The 17,814-nt window shown below is 51.8% G+C and overlaps 1 protein-coding gene and 1 long non-coding RNA gene across 2 annotated transcripts in view; one reads left to right on the forward strand and one right to left on the reverse strand.

The window, feature by feature from the left end:
• Nucleotides 1-6,096: 6,096 nt before the first annotated feature.
• The window catches only part of LOC113947069, a 41,165-nt gene continuing 29,447 nt past the window's right edge, over nucleotides 6,097-17,814 (reverse strand). The window contains exon 3 of the long non-coding RNA XR_003527631.1: nucleotides 6,097-6,161. This is a non-coding gene — a long non-coding RNA (uncharacterized LOC113947069). The remainder of the gene's footprint in view (nucleotides 6,162-17,814) is intronic.
• FAT2 (FAT atypical cadherin 2) overlaps nucleotides 17,178-17,814 on the forward strand; it is a 57,209-nt gene continuing 56,572 nt past the window's right edge. Inside the window, exon 1 of the mRNA XM_027643285.1 lies at nucleotides 17,178-17,357. The gene's annotated coding sequence lies outside the window, so the exon portion shown is untranslated. The remainder of the gene's footprint in view (nucleotides 17,358-17,814) is intronic.

Below are 17,814 nucleotides of genomic sequence, written 5' to 3' on the forward strand. Positions count from 1 at the left end.
ATGCTCCAAGGATGCACGTGACTCCAGCAAGGTACCTGATTTATCATGAGAGCAAACCCCAGATTTTGTCCTCTTTTCATTTCCAGGTCGGGATGTTCCCAGGATTACTTATTTTGCATTAACAAAGAAACCTAACAGCAAGAAAATGCAACTGAAACAAGATGCTCTCCAGATCCCAGAGAAAGCCTCTCAGGAAGGCAGAATTACCCCAGGGGTCAGCTCAGGCATCTGAAGCACAGACACCCCCTCCAGAGCCCTGGTGTGTAAGCCCGTAGGTTAATTCCCTGTGAGAAGCCACCTAATACATGATGACCTCTCCTAAACTTCAGTGGCAAATCTCCACCCTCAGCCCAAGTGGGGCAGTGATGGCACATGATGTATTTTAGTGCAGCACTGGGCCTCATGGAGCTAGAACCTCCCTACAGAACCACAGACAGAAAAGGCACACCAGAGCCTGGAGAGGTGGGGATGCTGAATGGGAAGATGATTTATGCCAACATACCAACCTAGGCTTTAAACCGCAGTCCGGGGTGCTCTGGTACCCTGGCAGAAGGTCCCTTTCCTGCCCAGTGCCCCCTGCAGAGCCAGTTTGCTGGCACCCATCTGAGTACAAGTCAGCCAGGCACAACCCTCACTGCGAGAGGAGGGACACAGGATTTATAGCAGAGTTTTCTTCAGGCAGGTTCATAGATATCCAGGAAATAAAACCCAGCGAGAGCTTCGCTCTGGGTGGCACCCACAGGAGATAATTGCTGCTGGATACTTGCCTGGGGCTAGGGAGAAGTTCCTACATCAGCACAGTGGAGCTTCTCCCCAGGTACCCCCTGCTCATTCACATCCACATCTTCCCCTTCCAAACTGCACCGGGGGAAATTCAGACACGTGGTGTCATTGTTGCAAGAGTGTCCAGCAGCGCCGCCGGGTGAGGTGGGTTAAATCACAGTGCCAGCAGCAGAGCCCAGTGACTGAAGGAGCAGTCCCAAGTACAACCCTACACTCCCTCCCTGTGGTTCCTGCCTTTCCCCGCTCCCCCCAGACAAGTTCTGGTTTGTCCTGAGGTTTGCTTGCTTGCCTCATTTACACGAATGATAATTTTGGATGTGGTAATGGCAGAACTGTAGCAACATGCCTCCCTCCCACCCCCCCTTCTCCACCAGCGGTGTGGGGCACAAAGCTGCACACTGCTGCAGCCCAGCCATTTTGGGTGCTGGGAAGGACCAAGCTCCTCACCACTCACCTCCCAGCCTCCTGCCTACTCCCTTTCCTAATCCCAGGTTACATCAGCAGACTGCAGACCCCAGACCCCATCCTGGCCAGCGCTGTGGCACATCCTTGGAAAGCCTACCCACAGGCTGCCCATGCTCCCATAACCCTTGCTGTGGTAACAGGGGTTGAACCAGCTCTGGGTTCACCTGATTTATTCCAAATGGCCCTGTCCCACACAGATCCTCTCAGAATAATACTAATGGCCATGTTTATAGTCAGCAGTTTGCAAGAAATTCCCTCCCCACACCTATCAGTGCTAGTTTTACCATTTAACTTTCAGGAGCTGCATTCATTCTTGATCCCTGTGCCAGAAATGCATGAGCTGCAGATCTCTCGCCTTGCCCCAGAGATGTGTATCTGAGATTCATCCCCTGCAGTTACTGATCGTGTGAATTACCACAGCACCTCACAGCCCTTGTCCTGGGATGCCTCAGCACCAGCTGTGTGCACGTGCATGTGTCTGCCAGTGGTAATGGCACGAAGAAGGTGCCTGAAGGATGGTGACACCACCAGGGTGAGGTTGGGAGCCCTCTTCCCAAGCCCAGGAGGTAACAACCCATTGCTTGGTATCAAATAAGGGTTGCTTGGCTGGGTGGGATAAGCCATGACACACCTTGAGAATGAAGGCAACAAGCAGAGTCTGATGTGATGCAAGGTGGGGACGTACAGGCAATTGTATCAATTCTGTCCCCCAGGACCTGTTTCCAGATCAGACACAGCTTTGCTGTTGTCCAAATCACTCCTTAGGCAGACTGGAGCCAGCAGCAAGGCCCAACAATCCTGGCCAATATTCTCACTAGAAAATTCAAGTCAGACTCACAGCCAAGCACAGAGCAGCTCCACATGGGGAAACCCATAGGTGGGCTGACTTTGGTCCCTGACATCTGGGTCCATGCATCGGTCTTGTCCTTTCTGTGAGTGCAGGAGGCTGTTCAGTGACTGGCCATAAGGCTGCTCTGACCTGGTAGGGACATATTTTTGCAAATCCCATCTAAACAGATGCTCACCAGACTTACACATCACATCAGCTTTTCGGGAAGCCCAAAGCAGACTTACTCTCAGCTCCCAACTCCTGTCTGCCCAGACTCAGTACTCCAAAAAGGATTTTGCTCCAAGTGAGTAATGCTCAGCCTGCTACAGAGTACACCAAAAACAGACAGGTCAAAGAGGGAGACTCACCAAGTGGCTTTCCTATACAGCTGGTGCCATTGCCACAACTTTTATTTATTCTTAAATTGGATGCTCTTAACTGCTCTGGGCCAGTGCACAGCGAATGCAGACCACAGCAAATGAAATAGCACAACAGAAAGAGCACAATGAGAGCTTGTTCCATCCACTCAAAATGCCACCCACTGCCTGTGGGAGATGACAGCTAGACAGGCAGGATGGCCCTGTACCAGCTTCCCCACTTGGAAAATCCCCAGCCTCCAGCTCCAGTGGGTGGCTGTGGGAATTGGTAGGGAGGTCAGCCCAGCATCAGCTCAGCCCATGACAAAGTGGATGTCCCCTGTATGGTGGCCATGCCCCAGCTTGCCTGAAGCATCAGCAGAGAACAAGCCACCGGGCTGGAGACAAGCTGCATCCCATGCAGTCAGCACAGGGCAGGCTCAGCTGCTCTCTGCTCCAGCAGGGACACTGCTGGAGTGTGCTCAGAGCCTGTTCAAGAGCAGCCAAGTGCTCCAGCTCCATCTCAAGTCAAGAAGCCTTGAGTCTTCTTCCTCTGCAACCCAAAACCTGAGCATTGCGTTGCAAAGTGGCCCCAGTCCCAAGTGCAGGAGGAAAATTCCCGTGCAAGTGAATCCCCAGCTGCACTCCCCTTCTCCTCTCCTCCTATTCCCCTTCCTGCTCGAAGCAGGCAGGGCTGGGTAAGCCACTCCTGGGTGATTCACTCCCCAGCAGGCAGAAATGCTTTCTTGGATACACACAGCTGGGCACAGGGCAGAGGCACAAGCCCTCTGATCCGAGTTGAATCACTGCACCCCAAATGAGCTCCTGCATGCAGGGACAGGGCTCCCACCGAGGTCGTGGCAAGGTGAGTATTGCAACAGTACAACGGGTGACTCACCAGCAGAGAAAAATGCCATTTGGGGCAGGAATTGGGAATGGAGGTGGAGAGCAACCTGCCAGGGCACAAACCAGGGGTGTAAGTCACACAAACATCCAGGTCTGTCTCAGGGTGATGAGGAGACAAAAGTTGTGCAGAGCAGTGAGAAGGCTGAGGGAATGGTGTTGGATGAGTGAGCCTGTCCAGGGAGTCCTGGGCTCCTCATCATCCTGATGGGGCTGCTACATCCCAGGGCTGTCTGAGCTCAAGCAGAAAAGATCCTCATTCAGCCACAGTGCTGGGAGTTTTTCCTTTATTTTCAGGACAGGATCTACCCATGGAAGCCTCCATGTGAACAGGATGGTCACCCAAGGTTTGGGCTGGATAATGTCGGGTGCATCTCGCTGAACTCCACTGCAGTCAGACTCCCACACCAGACAGTGGCACTGCCAGGCTCAGGGAAAACCACCCCATGGCACATTGTTCCTATCCTGTGTTCCTCAGTCCCAGGGGCAGTACCCATGCCCCAGCAATGAGCCAATGTCCCCAGCACCCAGATGCCTCCACAGGCACTGCTTTGGGTAATTCCAGTGGCATGCCTTGCACTTGCCCTACAGGGTAACACACTTTTTCCCACACCCATGTTTTCTCGCTTGAAGGCAAGGCAGCCTTGATCAGCGTTTCCATGTTGTGTTGCAACAAGACACAAACTCCCTCGAGTCAACTGTCCCAACAGTTTTGCCAGGGGCAGCAGGAAAATGGGCAGAGATTCCCAGTAAGGTATTAAGGCTTTCCTAATTCCTGCTAGGAAATGTGTGTCCTTAGTGCAGGGCACAGCCTGGCCTCTACTTCCGAGGGGAAGGTGTTGGCTGGGAGCACCAATGCTGAGATGACAAGTCATGATGGAAAGCTGGCAGGGCATCCTCCCTCATCCCTCCAAGCCAGCTGGATTTTCCCCCGGGGGCTGCAGAGGAAGGGAAACAGGGTGCCATGAATCACCCACACCCAGGGTAGCAGAGGGGGTTCCCCTGTCTCCCTCTAGTGACTGCAGTCCTCAAAAGATTTCAGGTTCATTAGCTCATTTGGATCATTAGCTCAAGCTGCAGCTCCTGTGGTTCATGAAGCCCTGGGACTTATTGTTCCACAGGGCAGAGCCCACAGCACTCCCTGAGCAGTGTCCCCAGAGTGGTGGCAGTGGTCATGTATATGAAAACAGCATGTCAGAGCAGGGGTACAGAGCCAGAGCCTTGTTGTGTAAGATGCTGTTCAAATGGAGAACAACAAAAAAGTAATATCTATCTATATAAATAAACCAGGAACATCTCCACTGGGAATTTCTAAAAAAAAAAAAAATTAAAAAAAAAAATCATCACCCTTTGGGATGCAAAGCAGCTAGGCCTGGAGAGCAGCTAAGAATCGTTATTAAATAAATTAATTAGTTCAGCAGAGCCCGCCAGGTACTGAACACTTTCCACTTCCAAGCACGTAAATGAGTCCGTGGGAACAGAGGCTGCTCCACGCCTGCCAGGCAGCACAACCTGCATTTTAATGGTAATGCAATTTCTGCAGCTCTGCCCCTGGAAGCAGCACACTGGGGTGCTGTGTGACCCCCCAGGAGGGACCAAGGAGACCCCCGATGCCAGGGACCACAGCTACCTCTCTGTGGGCCCCCATGCCCACAGGAGAAGGGGGTTGTGGCAAAGGGATGTCTGTGCTCGGCATAGCCCAGAGCTTCCCCTGCTGGGAAGCAGCAGGTCTGGAGCCAGGGCTGTGGTCGAGTGGCACTGAGCAAGGCTGGCGGGGCGAGCTGTGCCCCACGTGCAGGGCTGAGCATTGCCTTGGAGAGCACAGCCCCACGCTTTGCATCACCAGCTGCTGCTGTAGGCAGGCAGGATGCCTTTGATCCCCTCCCCAGCCCTGTCTCGCTGCCTTTAAACTCCAACTTTCCTCACCCTGGGGTCTGGCAGGAGCAGGCTGAGCAAAGACTCCTCTCCCATCCTAATTGCAGCCGACACTGGCAGGCACGAGCCAGGCAGGGCAGGGCAGGGCAGGTGCAGAGCAGGTGACAGGGCAGTGCTGCCCTCCCTGCCACCTGTAGGTGTGAGCTTGGCTTTGATCCAGATCAGCAGGAAGTGACCCAGGGCCAGGCTGTGGGGCAGAGCACGCTGAGAGGAGGCAAAGGAAGAGGAAAACACGAGCTGGGGAGGGAAGGTGGAGGTGGTAAGATAGGACTCTCCTTCCCTACCTCCAGGGCAGGTCCAGCTGCAATGACTCTTCCTGCCTCTCCCACTCCAGATGTTATGCATCAAAAGGTGTCCAAATCCCTGTCCTACACCAGCTTTGCTAAAACTCTGAGAATTTCAAGGGTACAGTAGAAAATCCACTGAAAAACACCAGCAGTGCTCCAGCCTCTCTTTCCAAAGCAAGCATTCATCAGGGAAGTGGGGAGGTAGGTCTCTGTTGTAAGAGGAAGTTCACAATTACAGCACAAGTCATTACTGGAAAATAAAATTCCCTGGCATGTTGCAAATAAAATCTGAATTCCCCAGTCTGGGGTGCAAGACAGCCCACAGCCTTCATTCCAGGGCCCATCTGAAAGATAAAGTGAGATGATATTTGTGATGGTGGAGACAGATAAAAGTCGGTAGGGGAAAAAACTCCGGGAGGGCATTTCAAACAACGAATATTACATCCAAAACAGCACAAGACTCCCTTGCAAAAAGAAGTCCCCAGTGAACATGCATTGCTGAAAACCCCTGAAATTAAATCTCTGTGCACACACCCACCTGTAATCTGAGCAGCACTATTGCAAACCACTCCAGAGAGCACGATCACGTTGTCTCTTCCTCTCCTTAGGGGAAATAGAATTATTCAGTCACTGAGAACCTTTGAACAGACCTTATTTTTCACCGTGGGCGAGGGCAGCCATTCTGCAGACCACAGATGTGTCCAGGGCATACCAGGGCATCCAGCTGCTGCAGCACACCAGGGCCAGGGTCTCTGCCTTCATTCCAGCACTGGGGTACCAAGAGTGACCCACAAACAAGCAGTCAGTGCTCTTCCCACCCAGCAATGGATGGCCATTGAGGTTGATTCCTTATTGGACCCTGATCCCCACCCCAGATCAACCCTCAGCATTCCCCATGGAGGCTTGTCCTAAGAGCAGAGCACAACCCAACCCTCTGAGCGCTCCTGCCTGCCCGTACAGACATACCTGTACAGATGTGCCTGCCCATGCAAACACACCACCTGCCCATTCCTCCCAGCCTTCTCCAGAGCTGCAACAAGCCCCCAAGAGGAGCTCCCCAAGAGGCTGCAGAAGCATGTCTTGTCACCCCACAGCTGAGCAATCCACAGATTTGCCACGACTTGGGTAGGATTAGGCAGACCTGCTGCCAGGCTGAGCAGCCCAGGGAGGACAGATTATTCCTGCCAGGAGCCAAGGCTCTGAAAAGGGACATTGTTTCATGGATGATTTGCCCTTTCCCCCTCTCACACACACAGATCTGTAGCTCCAATATGGCTTTTTTGCAAGGCACCTGCTACCCCCTGCGGTCAGCGATAAGATCGGAGAGGGATAACCATGGGAAGAAAGGAGAGAAAGCCGGGCTGACCAGCTGAACCTGGGATGGTCTGCAGAGGGGTTGAGCCCTGTCCAGGTGCTCAGCCTTGCCCGAGCCCATCCAGCTGCTCCAGGTGTTGCACACTGATCTGAGGGCACCCCAGAGCAGAAGATGCTCTGCTCCCCTTTCAGGCCAAACCCTGGCTTCAGTCCCAATAGCTCCCACTGTGCCCAGGAGCCATGTGTTCCCAGTCCTTGCTGGAGGGAACAGGTTGCAATACCTCACTCCCCCTCCCCAGCCCATCTTGGCTCAGGGCACGCAGGCAGCTGGGAGGAGGCAGTGTTGGAACGGTGACCTCAGGCCCTGCAGGAGCTTGATTTGGGAAGGCAGTGCACACTGTCCTGGCCTCCTCATGCAACCAAACCCTTTGCCGAGCTGTGAGTATCAGGGCAGAAGGCAACCTTCACCTTCTCAACGAATAAAATGCTCGAGAAGGGAGGATCTGATTTCAGGGGCCCTACAGCAGCAAGCCCACACCTCCAAACACAGTCTCTCTGTTTAGCCATCAGCCTTCCCCAGGAGAAGGTAATAGCTCAAAGGTTGTTTCACAGACATGCTCTGGCTGCAGAGCTCCATTATTTCTCTTTGCCCTGTGAGATCTCCCAACCCCTTGCCCATGGCAGCACTTCACTCCTCAGCACAGCTAGTCCCACCTATGGGGACTTACCCTTATCACCCTTCTGCTCCAAAACCAGCACTCCAGCCTGGCTTGGGTCACACCAAAGTGCTCTCAGAGAAGTGATGGGCAATCTCCTCTACTGCCCTTAACCTTAAACTTAACCTTAACCTCCAGCCAGCCACTCCCCTCCCCTTTATCGGGTCTATCAGCAAACTCCCCACCTGCACCTTTTCCCCATACCCTTTCTCTGCCAGCACAACCCCTGCCTGAAGGTGATGCAGGCAGACCCACATCAGCATGGCATACCTCAACATGACCTCTAAACTTTGGGAACTCAAATAAAAATGGGCCTGAGAAATAAACCAGCCTCCCAGGTTTACTTTTAAAGCTCAGTGCAAATGAATCCAGAGGACATTTTGCAAAAAATCAACATTGCCTCCTGCTGCAGCATTTCAACTCTGTTATTAAAAAAAAAAAAAAGAAACTCCTGGATTATGGGATGGCTTGGTACCAGGTATGGTTAACGGGTCAGATGTGCAGCCTAGTAAAGAGGTTGAAGAGTGTATTGAGGTCTCTGCAAAGCCTCCTGCAAAGGACTCAGTGGGAGGATTTGCACCTGCTGAGCAAGGAAGAGTTCCTGGGGCTGTGCCCCTGAGACCCAGCGGTCCCAGTGGTCAGGGTTGCTCAAGTTCCTGGGCACCAGGGTTCACCTGCTCTGCTGGGAACAGAGCAGGAGCGCCGGGTGCAGGAGTCACGTTCGCGCCCTGGCTCCCTCCAAAACACTCACGGATGGTTTGGAGCAGGATGCCAGAACCACCCATCATCATACTTCACTTTTTTCCTTTAGTCTTTGCCTTAATCCTTTAATGAATTAAGTGGAGCAATTAAGCAGGATTTTTATTTCTTTTTAAAGTGAACGCGCATGAAAATGAAGATGGGTATTTTTGCTTTTAATATGATAATTAATGCAAAGCCCCTCAGCTTTAGGGATTCTCCACACCTCCTGCCCAGCCCTTTTTCTGTTTATCTTTCTGGCAGATTGCCTCTCATATTTATTCTAACAAAGGTTGCCCCTTCCTCTTGCTCATGTTATGCCTGAACTGCACAGATGAGGGGGAGGAGGGAAGGGTGGAGACTCAGAGCTGCTTCAGAGCAAAAGCCCCAACCCAACAATGATGGTGCAGAGCCCAGCCACAGCAGAAAATGAAGAAACCTCCTTTCTGGGGACGCTAAGAGGGTCCCACCACCCTGGGGCTGAGTCAGCATCATGAGCAAAGCCCTGGCACCTCTCAGGGACATGTTGCCTGGTGTTACAGGCAAAGAAGAGGTACCTGCTGCCTTCCCCTTCCCATGCATGGCCTTACTGCACATGTCTTCCAGAGGTTCGAGGCGCACCAGGAAAGCTGTGTTAAGAGGGAATGCTGAATAGATGTTGTATTTGCTATCCACCAACGTATCCAGCCTTCATCTCAAACCCAGCTTGAGATCTTATGCCCAGCTCACTGGGGAAGGATCTGCTGGACAGAGTGCTGGTAAGCACCTTCACCAGCCATGGCAAAACAGAGGGTTTACCTCTGCAAAGGAGGTTGGACAGGCTGACATTCCAAGGCAGCCCTTCACTAGCCTGTGTCTTCTGGCCCCACCAAACCTCCAAGTCCTCAGGCCCCTTCTCCTCTGCTCCTTCTCACCCATCTAATCCCTGTTTGGCTTAAAACATTTGTAGGTATGGCTGAAAAACTCCATGCCTCAGTCTCTCCACCAATGAAAAGGAGGTCAACAGATCCCCCTGCCTCCCTGGGAGGATGCAGATGCTGGGAGATGACAGATATCTGGGGGATGTCATGGGCCCAGGTCAACACCTCAGGGGCCCTGCCTCTCCTGCTCCTATCACAAGTTTTGTGCCAAGAAGACTGTCAGTCCTACAGACATTCACAATCCCCCATCCCAGAAATTATGGGAAAGAGCCTAGGACTGATAAAGATCAGAGCAGCACAAGTCAAAGGTAAACCTCTCAAACTGCTTGTACAAAGTGCTTCAACGATGGGCAAAGCCTTACCTGTAGCTCCATGGGCTATTACCAAATGTGGCTCACTTCAAAGCAGGCAGTGGGTCACCAGTGAATCCCAAACAGACTGTCCCAACTAGGCTGCATGTCCTCAGCAGTAGAATTTGCTGTGTGGGTTGGGGAAATGCCTGTGCAATCCGCATTTCTCTCCTTTTTCACCTCTTTTCTTTCCAATTTATTTTTAACTTCTTCCTTTTTTCATCAAAACACATTTCCTGACACAAAAAGGTCTTGGTAAATGTTCTCTGACTCATTGAACTGCCCAAACAGATCTGCTGCCTCCACAGGAACTGGACCATCCTGTTTGTGGGTGCAACAGCCACCCTCAGCTGTGTGCCGAGGGCTGAGGAAAGCTGTTCCCATTGTGAAACACTCCCTGCCAGATGTGGGCAAGCCCTTCCTCACATCTGGAGAGCAGTCAGACATTTTGATTTTCTCTCTCAGTTGTTTGTTACCTTGTCCCAAAGCAGGACAAGCCTTGGAGATGAGGCTCTTTGCTCCTTTCTGCAGAGTAGTCCACCAGCTTTTTGCCTGTGGGACCATTGTTTTGTAAACCCAGAAGGAAGACACTGCCTCCTGAAAAGTAGCTTCACTCTTGGGAGAGAAGTTTGTCTCCTCTCCTTTGCTACCCTGTGAGGAATCAGTGGGAGTTTGGGTACTGGATTTGTTCAGTAGTACAAATTCACAGTGATTTGGGCTGCTGGTACTGTGTCCCTTGGTGGCCATTGCTCTTCACAACATGCCTGACACCAGCTTTTTCCTGTCCCAATACACGGAGTGCTGCAGAGGTTGCAAAGCCTGTGGTGATCATGGCCAAACATAACAGTCAATAAAGCTGATGACCCTTGCTTAGTTGTCCAGTCAGCCAAAGGAAACATTCCCCTTGGGCTGCTGTACAAGATGCTTCAGAAATTAGGGAAATTGCTCCTACAACATCCCTGGGAAATCTCAGGGACACACCATCCATCAATATTTTGCAGTCTGAGACAATAGCAACATCTCCTGCTACACTGGTACAAGCCCAGACACTGTGCTCTGGCTTCCTGTAAACAAAAGCTGTTTAGCTCTAAATTTTTCTTTTGGCTCAGGCTTCCCTGGTTCAGTGAGGATGGTATCGAGATAATCATCACATGGATTGTATTCCTGGTACAAGGCTCCGTTGCACAATGGCGCCTCTTTATAATGCCCTTGGAGCAAGGAACTTCCAGGCTGGTTTCTCTGCCAGGCAAGACTGGACGTCAGGTCTCAGCATGAAGCCAAGGGAGAAGTGGTAAACAGTGAGGATCTGAAAGGGGAGCAGGGAAATCTGGGACTGAGGGTTAACAGATTAACAGATAAACATTTACACGCTGCAGTGCAAAGGATGAGAGAGTACAAAGGATCTGGGCTGGAGTGGAACAGGACGTTTTTCCCAAAGACAAAGCAGTAGAGGAGCGGTCTTTCCTAGGGAAAAAGTGTTTGTGGTCCAGGATTTTTCAGGCCAGACCAGAACAAACACAAGTTATTTCCCCACTTGAAAATTAACCTACACTTTGAAAGGGTTTCTGCTTGAGCTGGGCAAACCGGAGACCTCTGAGTGAAGCAAGAGCGCGGGCAGACCCTGCTCTGCCTGTGCCTGATCTCCCAGTGCCTGTGCAATCCCCAACACGCCATCCAGTGCACTGGACTAAAAGTTAAACATCTAGTCCAAGCTGGTTGTGTGGCATCAGTGAGGGGAGACAGTCATCTTCTGGGAATGCTTCATTCTCCCCAGACACACATCTGAACTTATGGGGTTGTGATTTAACCTCTCATCCTCGCTCTACCCTTTAGACAAATTAACTCACTGTCCTCTTTCCCCATGTCCTAGTACAGACCCAACCTGTTTCTATGTTGTCCCCTCCACCATTCTCCACTGCCACCCTTGCTATCTCTTCCTTCTACAAACACCAAGCTGAAGCTTAGGTTTGCAGCCAGGGCAATGGAGAGCCATATCTGTATTAATCCAGCCCATTACAGCCCCAGCTCCTTCCTGAGAAACTGGATCACGAGGAGAGACTTACCGGGTCCCTGCCTTGGCTGGAAGCCACTATGCCTTGCAGTGCATGTTGGGGAGAAGGGGGTCTAGTGCACTAACCTGAGAAAGACTTATGGTGGCCTGGCACATTCCTAGTGGACAACAGCATGACCCAGCAAAGTCCTTTGAAGAGGACCAGCTCCTGCACTAATTAAGCTAGGAGGACTAAGAAGGCTGTGATACAAGAGGCATCCTGGGAACGGTCAGTGATACTACCTCAGAAACTTAGAGAGAAACCTGCTGCCAGACCTGGAAGCGAGAGGCTGTTCCCTTGGCATGCTGGCAAGGACTTTGCCTCTTCCCCCACCACCCACTCAAGTCTGGTGGGCAGTTTTGCTTGAGATCATTTCCCCATGCCTTGCAGGGCCGTGGTGACTCCATTCCCCACGCTGTCCCGACGGCCGCCCCACGGAGAGCGCAGTCACACGCGGCTCCGGATTCAGTCACCGCCAGCCCCGCCAGCGATGAGATCAGCCATCCGGCACAGGACCATTGGCTCGGGATGAGCTAATGCCTGCTCTGTGCACACGGATGAGGGGGAGGAGGAGACACGCTGACTCGCTAGCTCACCCCGTGACGAGAGCTGTGGTACAGCCCGTTGTCTTCCCAGGACAATGCACAGCTCCCAACTCCCAGGGGGGCTCCGCTTGGCACAGACAATGGAAGTGGGCCCATGGCACACCCCGGGACTCTGCCGGCAGGTCTTCACTGCCTTCCCTGCAACACCGAACCTTCTTCCTGGGGCCTTGCACAGCATCTCGCCCCATCCCATCAGGGTCCCATCTGTCTGTAGAGCGATGACATCCCCTCCGCGGGCTGACATCCCAGCCTTCTGTTGCGCTGAGCTTCTGACTGTCCTGGTGCCAGATGGCTTCGGAGGCAGATGACTTCATCTCTTTTAAAGGGGCAAGGGATCTGTCAGCAGTGCCCTGTAGGAATCAGCGTGCATCATCCTTGGTGAAAAGCCAACGAGGGGAGCGTGCTGCAGCAGTCGATATTACCCCACAAAGGGCCCAAAGAGACTTGGATTCCAGTCCAACACTGCCAACAATCTCAAGTACTTCACTCTTAGTCATCTGTTGCATTTGATCTGTCCCACACAACAGCCTTGTGGAGTGGGGGACCTGACTCAGCATGAGCTCCATGGGCTAAGGGCAGGGACTACACGGCATTCAGCCTCACAAAGGTGACTTACAGGAGCCTACACTGAGTGTAGGAGAGACCAGAGGACCAGCACCAGTCTCTATTCCCAAAACTAAGTATGATGGGTGGCCTGAGTCAAATCTACTCATCAGTGGACTCCTGTTGGACCTCAGGCAAGGATAACCTGGAGCTGGTCTATGGAAATCCCAGTTCAAATTTGCATTAAGTATAAAGGATGAGTACCAGAGTGAGAATTGGGTTTGCGATTCAGGGGGTTTTATTACCCCTGGGAGAGTCCACTGGAAAGGGAGAGATAGATCCACGCTCTGCCCCTTGGGAGATTCCAAGGAGATGACAGATGCAACCAAGATATCCCCCTCGAAACAGCACCCCCCTCGTTCCCCCATGGATAATGCCTGTAGGGCAGTTTGCAGCTCCATGGGAATGATCCTGACTCACTGGAGCAGCTCAGGGAGGGCTACCATCAGCGCTGGTCAAGGAGGCTGCAGTACAGACACAGCACAGGGAGCCGATCCCTACACAGGGCTGGATCCTCCCCGCCCCCAGCACATGCTCACGCTTGTTGGGGAAAACGCTGCCGCCGTTCCAGGCAGATAATCTCCCCTTCCCTTGCAAGTCCCTGCACGTTCCCATGCAAACATACCCACAGAGCAGTGCGGTGCAGCAGATGCTGGGGCTGAAGGGCCAGACACACAGACCAGCTCTAATTTTTGCAAAGGGGAAACCGAAGTTGTTTGTCCCCGAGGGAGGTAACTCACAGATCCCAGCACACTCCTGAGTGGACATTTGCTGTAGATTTGGAGGTGGACTGATATATCAAGTCATGCACCATGGGATAGCAATGGGAGCTGGGATTGCTTAGGAAGTGCCCACCAGGAGTCTGGCTGCCCACTCTCAACACAACAGCTGAAGCATTCCAAATACTGGGTGGGCCAGCTTGCCCAAAGGGTGCCAGACCCTCAGGAGGGATGATCAAGGGGGTCACCCCATCATGTCTGTTTCTGAGGGCAGAAGGGTTTGGAGAAACAATCCAGTGCCACATCTCAACAGCACTGCCCTGACCTCCAGGTCCATGGAGGCAACACCCCAGTGGGGTCAGTTACAAGCGCTGGCCAGGAAGGGCACATGTTTAGGAGAATAAGCTGGAAGATGGGCCTGCAGGCATGTCTTCAGGAGGCAGGCAGGTCTGGTCCCCAGGGCAGTGAGTAGGTACAGCCATTGGCAGGGAGGCCCCTATAAGTATTTCTTGTTAGTCCAGAGAGGCCCATGGTGATTTCCCTACCCCAGCCTGAACATGCTGCCTCACTGCAAAACTTTGTGTGCAGGTAACCCACAGCAGAACATCTTGTCTTTATCACATGGAGATCTTGGGTGGAACCAGGAAATAAAATCTCTCCCCTTGATTAGGGAGAAAAGAGCACCCTTGCCAGCCAAGTGATGGAGCTCTGGCATTTCCTGCACCCTGGAAAAGGTCCCATTGCATCTGATGGCATGAGATCCTGACAGTGGGACACAGTGGCATGAAATGTTGACACCAGCTTAGGGAGCTTTTGTTGGCTTGTTTGACTGACTGCCTGAGCAGTGTGAAGAAGGACTCAGGGCAAAGCCAGGCATCATGCACAGCTCCATCTTCTTTCTTTCCTCCTGGCACAGTTCCCTAAGCCAGGCCAATCCTCTCTGCTTGCAACCACAGGTAATTCTGCAACCCACCCCTTTCTGCAGGAGCAGGAGTTGCTTGTTGGGATAAACACAACACTTTTTTTCCCAACCCAGCCTGACTTCAAGTTAAGCAGGAAAGCTAAGGAGGCAGAGCTAGAAAGTTTTCACCAGTCCCAGGCTCTCGCCCACCACTGATACAGAATTAACAGCTTCTCTGGACCTCTGGAGAAGTTCTTGTGTGCTTTCTGTCCTTCCTGGATCATTGGGATAGTAACCGATCCCAATGGGCCCTAAGAGACCATGTTTGCCTTTGTACGGAAGGCAAGAGTCCATCTTAGTGTCCTAGCTAACTATTAATATGATATGAGGATTTTGGGGTCTCTTCCCCATAGCTAGATTGCTGCTCACCCCACTGTCGTGATTTATTAGGAAAGGCAACATTTCTTATTATTAAACCATCTGGTACATTTGGTATTGTCTTGCCTTGCTGAGATCAGCACTAGCTGAGGGTTCACACCTTGCTACACCGGATGAGACCAAGTCCCTGAATCCAGTATCTCCAGGAGTCCTCACTGCTCCAGACACAAGCAAAAGGAACAAGGCACCCGGCCAGTTGTGAAAGGCTCCAAACACAGGGAAATGCTGGTTCTTGTAGCAATCAGCTGATGCCCTGAAGCCAGAGGTTTGCTCACTTGTACCTTGGTATGTCTAAATATAATACAAGTATTGTTCCGAGCTCTGCGTCAGCCCCACTGAAATCCAGCCACCAGTACCTGATTTTCTCGCCTTCCATGGCTGCAAGACACGCAGCTGCATGAAGGAACTTTTCCTTTCATTCCTCCCAAAAGTGCCTCCCATTGCCATCAGTGACTAATCACCTGGCCTCCTCTCATGAGACATCTTAAAGAAGAGCTGATTTGCAATATCAAAGTACTATTACCTCTACTGTCACTTTCAGATTCCTCAAAACTTCACTGCATGTTCCCCTACAAATCATCTGAATAAACCAGCTGGAAAAATGGACAAGCTGCAAGTGTAAATCCAACTGGATTTCTGCCTTCTTCCCATTCAATTCATTCAATTCAAACTATTTCTTGGCCTTAACGGGCTTGAAATCATTTTCCAAGTGGAGTTAGGATGCTGTGAGCAGAGCACCCAACATAAACACTAGCACAAAAGCTAGCAGAGTTCCCAACCCTGCACTGTCCCGTGGTGATCCCAGGGAGATCATGCAGTCTCAACACACTGTGCACATTTCCTCTCTCATTCCTGGTACAAACTGTTTCCTAGATTTAATCTAAATTCCTGACCAATTTTGATTCCAGCAAAACTGCATTTTCTGATGAATTTACCATATTACTCTCACTCGCCTCCACCAACAACCCTAAACAGTCCAATACATCATGGGTCAACTTCTTCACATCTTTTTGGATTTGCACCATGAAATCATGTGGCATTGTGTGATTTCATTTGATAGCATCTAGTTTGAGACAGGTTTCAGTTGAGGCTGTATGTGTGGCCAGAAGATCCATAGCCTGCTGTCCCAGGGTATTTCTAGTGACCAGTAAGATGCAGGTTTGCAGAAACCACTCCTCCTCAAACGGGATATTAATGGGCTCTGTCTCTCTTCTCCACTCACTCCTGTGCTCACTGTCATCAATGTCCCCTGTGTGGAGCCTCACAAGGAGCAGCTGGGCACCTATGCAGTTTAAAGTTTAAATTGTCCAGTTTCCATAGTCTTTACCTGGTTTTGTTTTCCTAAAACCATACAGAAAGCTTTCTGGTAATTTCCTCTGCAAAAACACAATGGAGGCAGAGGAAACTTCACCTAAACCTGAACAGATACATACCCCTGTATCTGTTCAAACCTCTTTGTAATCCAAAGGGGGTATGTTAGCATTTACTGGGGGTTGGGATGGAAAGAGGAGGGGAGAGGGAAGGAGACTGGAACAAAAGGGACTGAAGCTACCCTCATCAGGGTCCATGTCGTTTCACTTTGGTCCAGCCCTGAAGAACACCCCCAGAGTCAGGATGCTCTTTCTGTACCAAGAAAAACCCCCCAAAGCTCCCATGCATTGTTTGGTCTCCTATGCTGCCATCTCCCCTGGCTGCCTCCTTCTCTTTTCTCTGCCTCCCACCTTTTCAGGACAGGGACCACCTTTTCATCCTCTGCCTGTGCAGCACTGAGCACCCTGGGGCTTATTGGCGGCAGCAGGGGTTTCTGGGGGCTCCCCCAACACAAACAACAACAACCTTCAAAGTGCCTCTCCTCACGCAGCTGCTCTGAGGGCAGATTCAGGTTTCCCCCACCCCCTTCTCCCCATCCCTCCTTACAACACCCACCTGGCAGCTAGTTAAAAAACAATCTTTGGGTTTTTCAGGTGTGTTGGAGGGATTTACCTGACATATCCCACCCCCCACCCCCTTGCAGTTGAGGTCCTGGATTTCATGGCAATACTAGTTAATCTAACAGTGAAAAGCTCTGCAATTATTTGGCTCTAAGGCTTGGGTCCTTGCCCAGCTCTGACAGACACACGCGCGCACACACAACTTCACTTCTCCAGCGAGGGAGAGGGCGATGCCTCTCCTCTTCCTCCACCTCCAGCCCGTCACGGAAGGGCTGGTTCTTCAGCGAGGGAGTTCCACCCCCTGCAACTTTCTCCCTTGCTGCTCCCGACCGGTGCTGCCGGAGTTTCAGCCAGGAAAATCCCTTCTTGCAGGAGTTTGTCGGAGCCCTCTCCTCTGATCTGCAAGCACCATGGACCCCCAGCAGCCAGCCACGTGCTGCTGCGGGAGAGGATTTTCGGCGGAGGGAGCAGAGAGGCAGTAAACTTCAGGAGAGGTCTCTCCTGTTGCAACAGGTAAGGCACGCTGCTCGCCGGTGTGGGAAGTTGAAATGACTCAGGGAGCAGTCTGTACAGCATGGATGGAGGGAGGCATGGAGGATGCAGAGATTTAGTCATGAAACTTCTTTTGCATGTGAGTAACTTTTGCTGGAAACAGCCTTATCCTACAGAGAGAGCTTTGGGATGCAGAGGGAGAGCCCTTCACCTCTTCCTTCCTTCTGGCAGCCCTAGTATGGGAGGTTATGGAAGGAGTCTGGAAAAGCTTCATCCGTGTTTGCACTGAGTTTGCATCTGGTCTTAGCTGGGAATCTTTAGCAGGCTGCAGCCAGTGCAAGCAGGTGGGCTCCAGGTATCAAAGGCAAAAGTGACGCTGCAGAGCAAGGCAGGTGTGGAGGGGTTGAAGAGAGAAGCACTCCAGGTGTCTGAACGGGGCAGGATTTCTGCAGGGAGCAAGCTTATGCTGGAAGAAATG

This window comes from Corapipo altera, unplaced genomic scaffold (assembly GCF_003945725.1).
Source record: "Corapipo altera isolate COAL_440 unplaced genomic scaffold, ASM394572v1 75, whole genome shotgun sequence".
NCBI lineage: Eukaryota > Metazoa > Chordata > Aves > Passeriformes > Pipridae > Corapipo > Corapipo altera.